The sequence below is a fragment of the Balearica regulorum genome, chromosome 2 (genome assembly GCF_011004875.1).
Source record: "Balearica regulorum gibbericeps isolate bBalReg1 chromosome 2, bBalReg1.pri, whole genome shotgun sequence".
Lineage (NCBI taxonomy): Eukaryota > Metazoa > Chordata > Aves > Gruiformes > Gruidae > Balearica > Balearica regulorum.
Genome location: NC_046185.1, coordinates 88191926 through 88204435, shown reverse-complemented (window position 1 = coordinate 88204435; position 12510 = coordinate 88191926).

The following is a 12510-nucleotide window of genomic DNA, read 5'->3' as shown; positions in this document are numbered from 1 at the left end:
TGATGCCCAGGTAGTTCCCAAGACATGGTCTAAACCCCAGCCAGCTTCCCCCAAGTTATATACTGAGCATGACATCACATGGTGTGGAATATCCCTTTGGCCAGTTTGGGTCAGCTGTACTGGACGTGTCCACTCCCAACTTCCTGGGTGCCCCCAGACTCCTCGCTGGTGAGGCAGTATGAGAAGCTGAAAAGTCCTTGACTTGGTGTAAACATTGCCTAGCAACAACTAAATACATCAGTGTGTTGTTAACATTATTCTCATCCTAAATCCAAAACACAGCACTATACCAGCCACTATAAAGAAAAATAACTCTATCCCAGCTGAAACCAGGACAGCCTAAAAAAAAGTAAGATCCAGCAGACGACCTGCTCAATATGAACATAAGAAGAAATACTGGAGAAAGATGATTAGTGGTGGTGGTACTTCCAGAAGTAAATCTTAAGTTCCAGAAGAAATAAGTTTTATCCATGTATTTTAAAAGTCTGTCATGATTTGTTACTTCCCCAGAAGCCTGAGCTTTCTGTTTCCAACTGGACTAAACCAAGATATGCTGAAAGACCCAGAAGGGAGGCTGTTCAGATATTGTATGTTGCTTAAGCAGACACAGGAGACATGAGTAGTCTCTAGAGAAAAAAAAAAATAAAAAAAATTCTTATATGCTGTAGAAAAGGTCTATGTTCTAGAAAGTTTTACCAAAGTCAATAATGTATAGTTTGCTTGTGATGCTTTAGAGGTTAAAACTACAGCAGATTTTGTCTGCTATGACAGTTGTACAGGCTAAATTATAGTATGCCCATGCAATCAGCAACATTCGGGCTTACAAGGAGAATAAAATTAGATACAGTGGGAGGAAACTTTCCAAAACCTAATGAAATTTGCAATATTAATATAATTTCTTTTTTTCAGCTCAAATTATTATCATAGAACAGACTTAATGGCCCTGAGGGAACTGACAGGCCTTACTGAGGCTGTCCAGCCTCCTCCCATCCATCCCCATGGCCCTGCCTAGCCATCCTGTGGCCATGTCTCACCCTGTTTCCCCACACCAGGCCAGACCCTGGCCCCCACTGGCAGGTTCACATCCCACCCAGCCTTGGCCCATTCCCATGCCTGATGTCTGGCCCATGCTGTGCCCTGACACACACCAGCAAAAAGTCTTGCCAAAAGGCATAAATTCCTCTCACAGTTTCTCCCTTGCTTCCTTCCATTTAAAATTTTTTGGTTTATTTTATAAGATTCTTCAAGGTAGTCTTTACTACAGGAAATTAAGACACCAAACAACAGCTCATTTAATCAGATGTATTGTGTCTGGCTGAGCTGGAGTTAATTTTCCCCAGCGCAGCCCCCCCAGCGCTGTGCTGTGTCTCGGCAGCCAGCAAGGTGTTGGTAACACACCGGTGTTTTGGCTCCTGCTGAGCAGGGCTGGCACAGCACCAGGGCTGTCTCTCCAACATCCCCCTCACCAGTAGCCTGGGGGTGGGTAAGAGCTCAGGAGGGGACACAGCCAGGACAGCTGACCCAAAAGTGACCAAAGGGATGTTCCATACCATTTGGCATCTGCTCAGCAATAAAAACCAAGAGAAAAGGGGCGGTGAAGAGGAGGGAGTATTCATTATTACAATGTTTGTCTTCTGGAGGAACTGCTATGCCCTGCTTCCTGGGAAGTGGCTGGACATCACCTGCTGATGGGAAGTAGAGAATAAATCTTCTGGTTTTCTTTGCTTCCACACATGACCTTTGCTTTTGCTTTATTAGACTGCCTTTATCTTGACATACAAGTTTCTTTCCATCTTATTTTCTCCCCACCCTGTCCTGCTGAGGAGTGATGGAGCAGCTTGGTGGGCACCTGGGATCCAGCCAAGGTCAACCCACCACATCAGATTTGAACTTACAGGCAAAAAATTAGATGTAGGCATAATTTCCAATGAGGTTGGGATATCAAGACATACATCAGAAGTTAGTATTCAAAGCTGGGAATTTACATATAGAATGATAATTAATAACCATGAACATCTTTCTAAAAGACAATTAAGGCAAAAGCATACCTGTTAAAGGAAAAACAGAAAAAAAAATCTTTACATGTTTTATCTAAAGCTAATGTGCCTTCAACTGAGAATCTTCAGAGTATTAAGCATAACTGATTTGGCTTAGGTCCATTTTATTTTAATAAGATATTACATAATCAGATTGTCCATTTCTTGATAGATAACAGAACCTCACAGAAACATTAAAGAGAATGTTTTGAAATTTGAAACATTTTATGGAAATATCTCAATTTTGAATAAATTTGACAGTAAAGGCAAATTTGTTTTGATGGTTTTGAATTCAGCCAGTTCTTATCTAGTATTGTTCCATTTCCCTTAGTATTACCTCAAGTGTAAAATACCTATCCAAGTTATATGCATAACTGCATAAATGCCAAATTATTAAAAGAATGGACATATAAACAAGACTCAAAAGAACCCCCTGTTCTGATCCTCCTCAATGATGAGAACTTCTTATTGCTCTTTGGTGATAACTTTGGCCTTCTACTCTAGTTCAAAATGGGAAAATAGGCACAATATACTTTTTTTATTTTTAGAATGGAAATTCTCATTCCTGACAATAAAAAATAAAACTTATGAATAATACACTAAATATGTAGGTATTTCCAAATGCATTTTTTAATAAAAGCTAATTTTCTTTACATATGTATGTATATTGATATGTAAGCACTCAATCTCTGTACAAATGTATATATGTAAAAAACCCCACATGCATAGACATACACAAGTTTATTGACTTCCGTACAGATTTATAGGAATCTATATAGATCTATAGTCACCAAGAAACAAAGTAGATATTCTACAGTCAAAAGAAAAGAGACAGTCCCTCTACCAGTGAATTTATCTTTGCTGTATCTTGGATATCAGTAACAGTCTAAACACAGCAATCAAAAATAATATATGGACTAATTTACTGTTTGGGTAAACTATAGGAAAACACTATAGTGTTTTCAGTGCAAGATAAACTACTACCAATAATTGAGGTAGCATTTTAAAGAGCTGCAGACATAAAATAAGGCACAGAACTACTTTGGCCTTCTTTTTCAAACCTATATTTTGTCTTCAGTGACTCTTTTAACTCATTTTGCATGGTTACATTTACAGCAGCAAATTGAAAGAGCAAGCTCAAAATGGCTTAGCATAGAAAGCACACAGTGTATTCCAGTGGAGACCACAAATACTACAGAAATAAAGCTTTTTCTAACTAGTGGTGTCTTATAAGTCAATATTCTCAAGCTGAGGACAGCAATAAGAAGCAGCATGAATGAATTTCAATGAAGCACAAAAACTTTTTTCCTGAATAAAAATGCAAATTTTGACACAAGTGTTTTTCTAGTGCTATGATAGACTTATTCTCACGTGAGAACGGTCCAGAAATACATTTTTGTGTACTTCAAGGTCAATTGAGTACTTGATTAAAATTTTATTTATTTTAAATTCTGAACTGCCTTTAAAAACAAAAACTAACTTGAAAGATGATCATTGTCTTTAATGAAGTGTCAAAATGAGTTAATACCCCCCTGGAGTTTCAACAGTTCTTGTTTGGTAGGAGGTTGAAAAACATGGGATTGATGATCCTCTTCCATATAGTCATTAGTGGAATCTCCCTCTCCCAGCAAGACTGATTTTACACATACATCCAACTACCATACATGCATAATAATTTACAGTAGGCAAGAAAATAACTTTGATCAAAACGCAGCACAAATTTTGAAGAGTATGGGCCTCTGGAAAGAGGGTTTGCCACTCATAAAAGCAACTGAAGGTTTCAGAGGGATTTAACAGCTTATAGGGTGATGACACTAGTGCTGCAGTCTCAGTGGAATTAAATCTGACTTGATCCAATTAACAACACAGAATAGGAACCATGAAAGGCTAAATTAAAAAAAAAAAAAAAAGAAAAGAAAAGAAAAAAAAAGGTAAAACCTTTCAGAAGGTTTTCAGTATGGAATTTTTCCATTATCTAGGATAACTGATCTGATACACTGCAATTAAGATTTAGGTTTATCATGGAATGAAGATGATGGTACACTGCTGTAAGTACTTTCTTCCCCTTCTAAGATCCAGAGTCCACTCCTGTGATCACCGATACAGTTTGGCCATATTTGTTACATGGAAAAGGTAGAAAATTATGAACCTGAAATCAGAGAAGAAAAAGGATTCTACATGCATGGTTTTTAAAGTAGCTGCACTCTTCTTCCACTCTTTCACCATTGTTTAAGTTTATTTTTAAACACATTTAAGTTTCTTTAATCGACGCCTTGTAATTGAGCTGGTAATGTAAAGGAAAGTTGTCTGACATCTATTAATATCTATGATCAGGTATTTCAATCCCTCCTATTCTCATGTAACACAGTTTACACATAGACAGCCAAAATACAATGTCTATATGTAAATTTTGGACATCCTATCTCACCTTAAATTTTGTATTTGTTCAACACTTGACACATCTTGAATTTCAGTTCTGAAAACCACTATGGATTTTTCATGTCTCTATAGCAGAAATGTGGACCTTTTAGGGGGATGGAAGCAAATAATAACCATTTCACATGTGTCCTCACCTTGGCATCCTTTCCCGTCATTGCACATAAGCCTGTAATCCGTCTCATCCCCTAAACAGGTAACTTATTATACTAGACACTTTTCTGTCCTTTATCTCTCACGTTCAGGCTGTTACTAAATCCTACCATTTTCCCTTTAGAACATCTTCAAAATCTAGCCTTTCCATTTAATTTGTGTTCTCAGGAAGGAGTAGTCATTCAGGAAATAACTGAGGCATAACAAGGGCACTGACATGTCTATCATGTACTTCACTCCGTTCCTCTTAATACTTCAACTACTCCCTCCTTTGGCTCTAGTTCACCTTCTTTCCCCATTTCTAATTCCTTACCCCCTGCTCTGAAGGCTTTCTCCTTCTCTGTCCAATATAGTCAGTTATTACTTAAATATTCAAAATCTTTTAAAAGCACTTTGGTGTCATGTTCTAGGCTTCTCCCTAGACTTCATTCCCAATCCTTTACATAACACCTTCTGCTCTTTCAGATAGAACTCCTTATCTTCACAGTCCTTTAAATAATGAAAACAAAGTACAATTTTTAAAGCACGCATGGCATTCTTTTTTTCCTCATTTTTTTATATGTGTATTTTTCAGGTCTGTTTTTGTTCCTACTTTTTATTAGTCAGTAGAAGCATTGGCTATTTTAGCACTAAAATCAGGAGTAAAACAATACAATATCTAGGTCTAACATTTATACATGTTCAACAGTTTCTGCTTCTAATCATCCATCTCATACAATGTATTTAGTGGAATCCTTGTTTTGTCAGTCTATTTAGGATGTCCTTGGGGTACTAAGATCCTTTTACTAAGCGCTATAAAAAGCCTAAAATGTGTCCAGACAATGGGCCAAATTATATTCTTTACTATGTCCACACAGATTTAGATTAGCTGTACTGGCTTCAAAACTTTGCATTGATCAAAAGAGGAATACATTTGTATGAGTGCCTCTGGAATGAAAATCATTCTGTATCATACATTTTGCAGAACTACTGAGAGGACTGTAAAGACAGCAAAGGTATAGGTGACATCCTGCTGCTGGATCAGTATCCTTACTCTTAAGCTGAACTGGATTAAAGAGGATAAAGAAATAAGAAGATTCATGAAAACTCTTTGTGTTTGGAATCTGTGATAAACCTTATAAGTGAGAAGTTACATAACCATGCATTTTTTGTTGAAAGAACTTTCTTATATTGCTACTCCATTTTTAATGTTCAAAAAAAATTCAGTTATCTTTTGGTGCAGTATTGGCTGTGATGAACTGATGAAGCTGAGATAGAGCTAATTAAGGAAAATTTTAGGTTGAAGTCTTCCCAAAAAGGGAAGAGAAGAAGCTAACCCCCTAAATGTTATACATTTAGAGGCATGTAAAAATGATGACTAGAGTTTGCCTCTTTTTTCCTTTATAGCTTGCACACTTCTGGGCATGCATTGGTGTCCTGGTTTCAGCTGGGATAGATTTAATTTTTTTCCTAGTGGCTGGTATAGTGCTGTGTTTTGGATTTAGGATGAGAATAAAGTTAACAACACACTGATGTATTTAGTTGTTGCTAGGCAATGTTTACACCAAGTCAAGGACTTTTCAGCTTCTCATACTGCCTCGCCAGCGAGGAGTCTGGGAGCACCCAAGAAGTTGGGAGTGGACACGTCCAGTACAGCTGACCCAAACTGGCCAAAGGGATATTCCACACCATGTGATGTCATGCTCAGTATATAACTTGGGGGAAGCTGGCTGGGGTTTAGACCATGTCTTGGGAACTACCTGGGCATCAGTGGTCTGTGGGTACTAAGCACTTGTGTTGTTCATCACTTGTTTTGCATATTATATTATTATTATTGTTGTTGTTGTTGTTGATGATGTTGTTATCATCTTCCTTTTCTGTCCTATTAAACTGTCTTTATCTCAGCCCATGAGTTTTACCTTTTTTTTCCCAATTTCTCTCCATCTCACTGGGGAGGGGGGAGTGAGCACACGGCCGCGTGGTTGTTTCAGCTGCCTGCCCGGTTAAACCACAATAACTGCTAAGACAAGAATGCTTAAAGACTGCTTCTACATTGCTTGGGCCCTCATGATATATTTGCACAAGGCAAAGGAACAATGAAAAAAGAGGAATACAGTTACAATCAAACTTTGTTAGACAACAAAAAACAGCACTGTGTTTGGTTTTGGGTGGTTGTGTCGCTCTCATGAGGCATCAGATTGACAGCACGATATTCTGAAGTTGTTATCCCTGTAGTAGAAGCTTCTTCACCCTCTTCTAGGCAAATGTTTCAGCCATAACCAGCTGTGTTGGGTTTGCATGGCAAGGTTTTAGTAGCAGGGGAGGCTACAAGGGTGGCTTCTGTGAGAAGCTGCTAGAAGCTTCCCCTGTGTCTGATAGAGCCAATGCCAGCCGGCTCCAAGATGGACCCGCCCCTGGCCAAGGCCAAGCCAATCAGCGCCTCTGTGATAACATATTTAAGAAGGAAAAAAAACAAGCAAGAGAGAGCTTTTGCAGCTGGAGAGAGGAGTGAGAAGATGTAAGACACTCTGCAGACACCAAGGTCAGTGCAGAAGGAGGGCCAGGAGGTGCTCCAGGCGCCGGAGCAAGATTCCCCTGCAGCCCGTGGTGAAGACCATGGTGAAGCAGGCTGTCCCCCTGCAGCCCATGGAGGGAGGATGAGGGGGTGTAGAGATTCCACCTGCAGCCCGTGGAGGACCCCACACCAGAGCAGGTGGAGACACCTGAAGGAGGCTGTGGCCCCATGGGAAGCCCACACTGGAGCAAGCTCCTGGCAGGACCCGTGGACCCATGGAGAGAGGAGCCCACGCCAGAGCAGGTTTGCTGGCAGGACTTGTGACCCCGTGGGGGACCCACGCTGGAGCAGTCTGCTCCTGAAGGTCTGCACCCCGCCGACCACGCTGGAGCAGTTCGTGAAGAACTGTCTCCCGTGAGAAGGACCCCACGCTGGAGCAGGGGAACGATGAGAGGAGTCCTCCCCCTGAGGATGAAGGAGCAGCAGAAACAACGTGTGATGAACTGACCGTAACCCCCATTCCCCGTCCCCCTGTGCCGCTGAGGGGGGCGGAGGTTGAATCTGGGAGTGAAGTTGAGCCCGGGAAGATGGGAGGGGTGGGGGAGGTGTTTTAAGATTTGATTTTATTTCTCATTGCTCTACTCTGTTTTGCTTAGTTATAAATTAGATGAATTCCCTCTCTAAGTTCAGTCTGTTTTGCTCGTGACAATAATTAATGAGTGATCTCTCCCTTATCTCGACTGATAAGCTTTTCGTTACACCTTTTCTCCCCTGCCTAGTGAATGAGGGGAGTGATAGAGCGGCTCTGGTGGGCACCTGGCCCCCCACTGTGGTGGGGGTCAACCCACCACACCAGCAAGGGCTACTTATAGATGTGAAGAACTGAGGTTCAGTGGCATTTGTTTTTTATTATTTTGACAGTGTATACCAAAATGATCTTTTTATTACCGATAGTTTTTAGCATTACCTATGAACTTTTTGGAGAAACCTTAGACAGTGAGAACCCATTAAGAATTCAGAAACACTTTGATTACCTTTTCAGACCAGGTTAGAAAATAATCCAGTTTTATTTTATTAAAAATGTGAAGTTTCAAATTTATTTCTAAACTTCATTCAATGATTTAGCTTTAGGTTCCATCACTGAGACTTTCATACTTTGCAAAAGTTAGACTTTCTTTAAATAAGTTCAATAGTAATCTAACACATGAAAGCAAATTTTAGCTTTGAGTGCTGTGGTATCCAGGAAAGGCAAAGATAAATACAAATAAGAATCATCATCCTCCTTGCGGAGCCCAACTTCTTTCTGTGAAATGATCTAAACAGCACATTATATTGACTTAGTTCACATGATAATATAGCTAACACCAATGCCAAGAGGATAAATAATGTGCTTAACATTCTCTGCAGAGGATGGAGGGAAGATTTTCGTGTGTGAAGAAAATTGAATCACACCTAAATTTCCTTAGTCTGACAAATTACCTCTGCTACATTCTATGTCTCTATTCAATTAAACAAATATTCTGGTGGTCCAACATTATTTAACCATGATTAAACTCACTTAAAATAAAATTATGATTTTTTCCTCATCAAAGGTTCTTTTAGAAAGAGCAGCACTTTTCAGCTTTCTGCCTTAATTTATTCTTCATTTGTGCCAAAGGAGCTAAGTTGGATTCTAACCTTGACCAAATTAGTAACTGAGAATCATTCAGAAGAAAAAGTTTAATCTCAGGGGTAAAAGGTTGATATTAAGATGCTGTCAGAATTTAATGTGATAAAGAGAAAAGCGATTCCATGCTGCTTGAAATGAACAACATAGTTGAAACTCTTTGAAAAATGTTCTCTATATTTTGGAACCTACATAATCACAACATAATGGACTTGTGTCAGCTTTTTTTGCCAACAATAAAATTTTCAGTTGCACTTTTTTATGTGCCTAATTAAGTGCATTGGGACAAGATAAAGGCACTTATGATTTGGCCTTTTGGTTGCATTCAAGTACCTTATCATCTTTCCTAAATTTTGCGGCCCAGAACTGCACGCATTACTCAAGGTGAGGCCACACCAATGCTGAATACAGCAGGATAATCCCCTCTTTTGACTGTGTTTGATGCACCCCAGGATGGGGTTTGCCCACGTGGCTGCCAGGGCACACTGCTGACTCATAGTGAGCTGCTGTCGACCAGCACCCCCAGATCCCTTTCTGCAGGGCTGCTCTCCAGCCACTCCTCTCCCCATTTATACTTGTGTCTGGCATTACTCTGTCCCAGGTACAGAATCTGGCATTTGTTCTTCTGAAATTTCATGCCACTGATGATTGATACCAGCAATAACTGCTGCTGCTCCTTTATATATTGCATTGAGTAATATAATTTCTGTATTTAGACCAAAATATGTATTAGTAGAAGTCCATGTTTAGAGATATTATCTTTCTGTTTCCAATACTAAAGAAAACCTATATAATAGCTTTTATTTATTAACAGATAACCCAGTAGTTATATGGATTGTTCAGCCTTTCAAACATAACGTTGTCTGTAGCTATATCTTGTTGGCCAATGTCTACAGAACACCTAGCAAGTCTACTTTACAAAGTACTATTTTACAAATGGTCTCAGACAGAGATAGAGGCACACAAACACCACACACACACACACCCCCATACACACACTTGGTTGTAAAAATTCTCTTCTACACCTGATTTCAAGCCTCATGTAGTGGCATGTGAATACAGAATGAGACACTTCCAAACCTCAGGTAGACTTTTACAAAGCTGTTCACAATTTTTGCTGCTTTGCCAAGGGACAGCCAGGGTTGAACAGCTTTCTGTGGTATTGGTTTTTCTTTTTTTTCAGGCAACAGATGCATCATGCACTTGAACATTCAAGCAGACCTAGCTAATCATAGCAATCATGCCCCAGGGAGGAGTAAAATACTGTTCCCCCACTTACAATCATTTCTTCATCTGATGCTTGAGAAGGTACTAGTTGCCATTAGAGACTGGAGATTATGGGAAAAGGCTCATAGACAAAAACTGCTGTCTGACATCATTGCTCTGCAATGGGTCTGGGAGGAAAGGCAACAATCCCAGACAGGTGTAAAGATCAGAGCAATCAAACCAAGAAAGCCTACAGAGAAAAAAGGATTCACCCTCAGTCAGTGAGGGGGTGAGAGAAAGCAAGCAACCTGAAAGAAAAAAAGAAAATCTAGTAGAGAGAAAAAGAAGGCAAGATACAGAAAACATATTGAGAAATGAACCCATAAATGTATATTTATATTTGTATTTATATTTACATTCAGTAGTTCTTATAGTGAGATAAATATGATACTAGTTAGGTTGTTGGTTTTTTCATAGTGAGCATTATTCTTTTTTGTTCTGTAGTAATTTCATACCTAGAATAATGACCAATAAGAAATGTCTTACTTTGCAGCTGGCCTTTGGGTTTTGTTTGGAATTCCTAAAGCTAAACAATACACAGACATACAGAATATGTGTCTCTTCCAACATATCCTTGTTTATTCAATAAGAAATGAAAGACAGGGAAACAAAGTATTTTGCCTACAATTCCTCACCAGTGAGGTCTGATAATACTGATTCATAACGTGAATAAAACATGCTGGAGAAGACCACAGGTATGAAGAAAGTGAGTTAGAGAAATATATTTATGAGTCTTGGTCCTTGAACAAAGGCAGTACAGTGAAATTTGTAGTGACACAAGATGAACGAAGATGAGAAGTAGATTCTTTCTTTCTCTATCCACTGATAACTTAAGAGAGTGTCGTATGATATTAGTGCTGCCAATTTACAGCTTCTAGGTGACCAGGTAAGGAGTGGTTAAACCCCATATGGGCAATAGCAAAGACAAAGGCTTTTTAAATCCACAGAAGTCCATTGTTAATTTTTTTTTTCTTTATTCCTTCTGCTCTTTCCTGTATGTTCCCAGAGACTGTTACTTAAAATTCACTTTCAGCAACCTTACGACAAGGCATCGGTTTAATGGGAAAAAAATTGTTGGAAAATCTTTTGTCATAACAGCATGAGATTAATGGATTAAGCAAGCCTGTACTATCTGTGGATTTTTCTGGTTATTTTTGTTGGGTGGGGTTTTTTGTTCCTTTTTAGGTTACAGAATTTAAGCAAGGGTGAGGTCTCATTTGCTTTCTGTAGTTTCATCTGCGTTAGAGAAAAAGACCTATAGCAAGATTTAATGCACAACAGCAATAGGATGCAGTGTTTTCATTTTTTTTTTTTTTTTTTAACATGTGGAGAAAGAGTTTAAAATAGAAAGAAGAAGGATTATGGGAGAACTTTATTTCTCTGAAAGAGAGCTCCTTCATTTTTTTCAATATTAATGAAATTTATCTTTTGCAAGAAAGTGTCTTGAAAAATGGGAACCATTAGGTATACCCAAAGCTGGTAGCCATTCAGAATAGTTTGAAAAAAGAGTTACTTTTTCAAAAGAAAACAAAAAGAAAACTTAAGCTTTTGACTGAGGGTTGATGATACAATATTATGATTTGTATTATAGGAATAGTTTTTTATAAATGAAAGGCTATATCAATCTGTTGCAAAAAATAAATTGCAGGTAACTCTGATCTTTTGCACACATTCAATTTGGTGTATTTCTATAAATCTCAGCAATTTTCTTATTCCAGGACACTTCCCCCCCCCCCCCCTACAGCATCCAGAAGTTATTTTGAAGAAGCAGGAAACACACCCTCTTAGAAAACAGAAATTTGCTGAGACTTACATGTAATTGCAGCTTCATGATTGTTTTCCCTTGCAGTAAAAATTCCAGTGTGATAAAATAAAAATGTTGCTCTTTCAGTAGCAGACTGCTACCTGAAATTATAACTTTCTACCTTCAGGCATATCAAACTCAAAAAAAAATTCATATGCAGAGCAATATCAGTGGTTCAAGTTACTGATCCCCTCTTCTAAGCTCAGGAGAGATGCATCCCAAAAAGAGGAAGTCAGGCAAAAATGCCAAGAGGCCTGCATGGATGAACAAGGAGCTCCTGGACAAACTCAAAGACAAAAAGGTAGCCTACAGAGGCTGGAATAAAGGCCAGGTAGCCTGAGAGGAATACAGAGAAATTGTCCAAGCATCCAGGGATCAAGTTAGGAAAGCTAAAGCCTTGATGATAGAGTTAAATCTGGCCAGGGATGTCAAGGGCAACAAGAAAAGATTCTATAGGTACGTCAGCAATAAAAGGAAGACCAGGGAAAGTGTAGGCCCCTTTTGGAAGGAAACAGGAGACCTGATTACCTGGGATATGGAGAAGGCTGAGGTACTCAATGGCTTTTCTGCCCTAGCCTTCACCAGCAAGTGCTCTACCCACACTACCCGAGTCACAGAAGGCAAAGGCAGGGACTGGGAGAATCAAGAACCACCC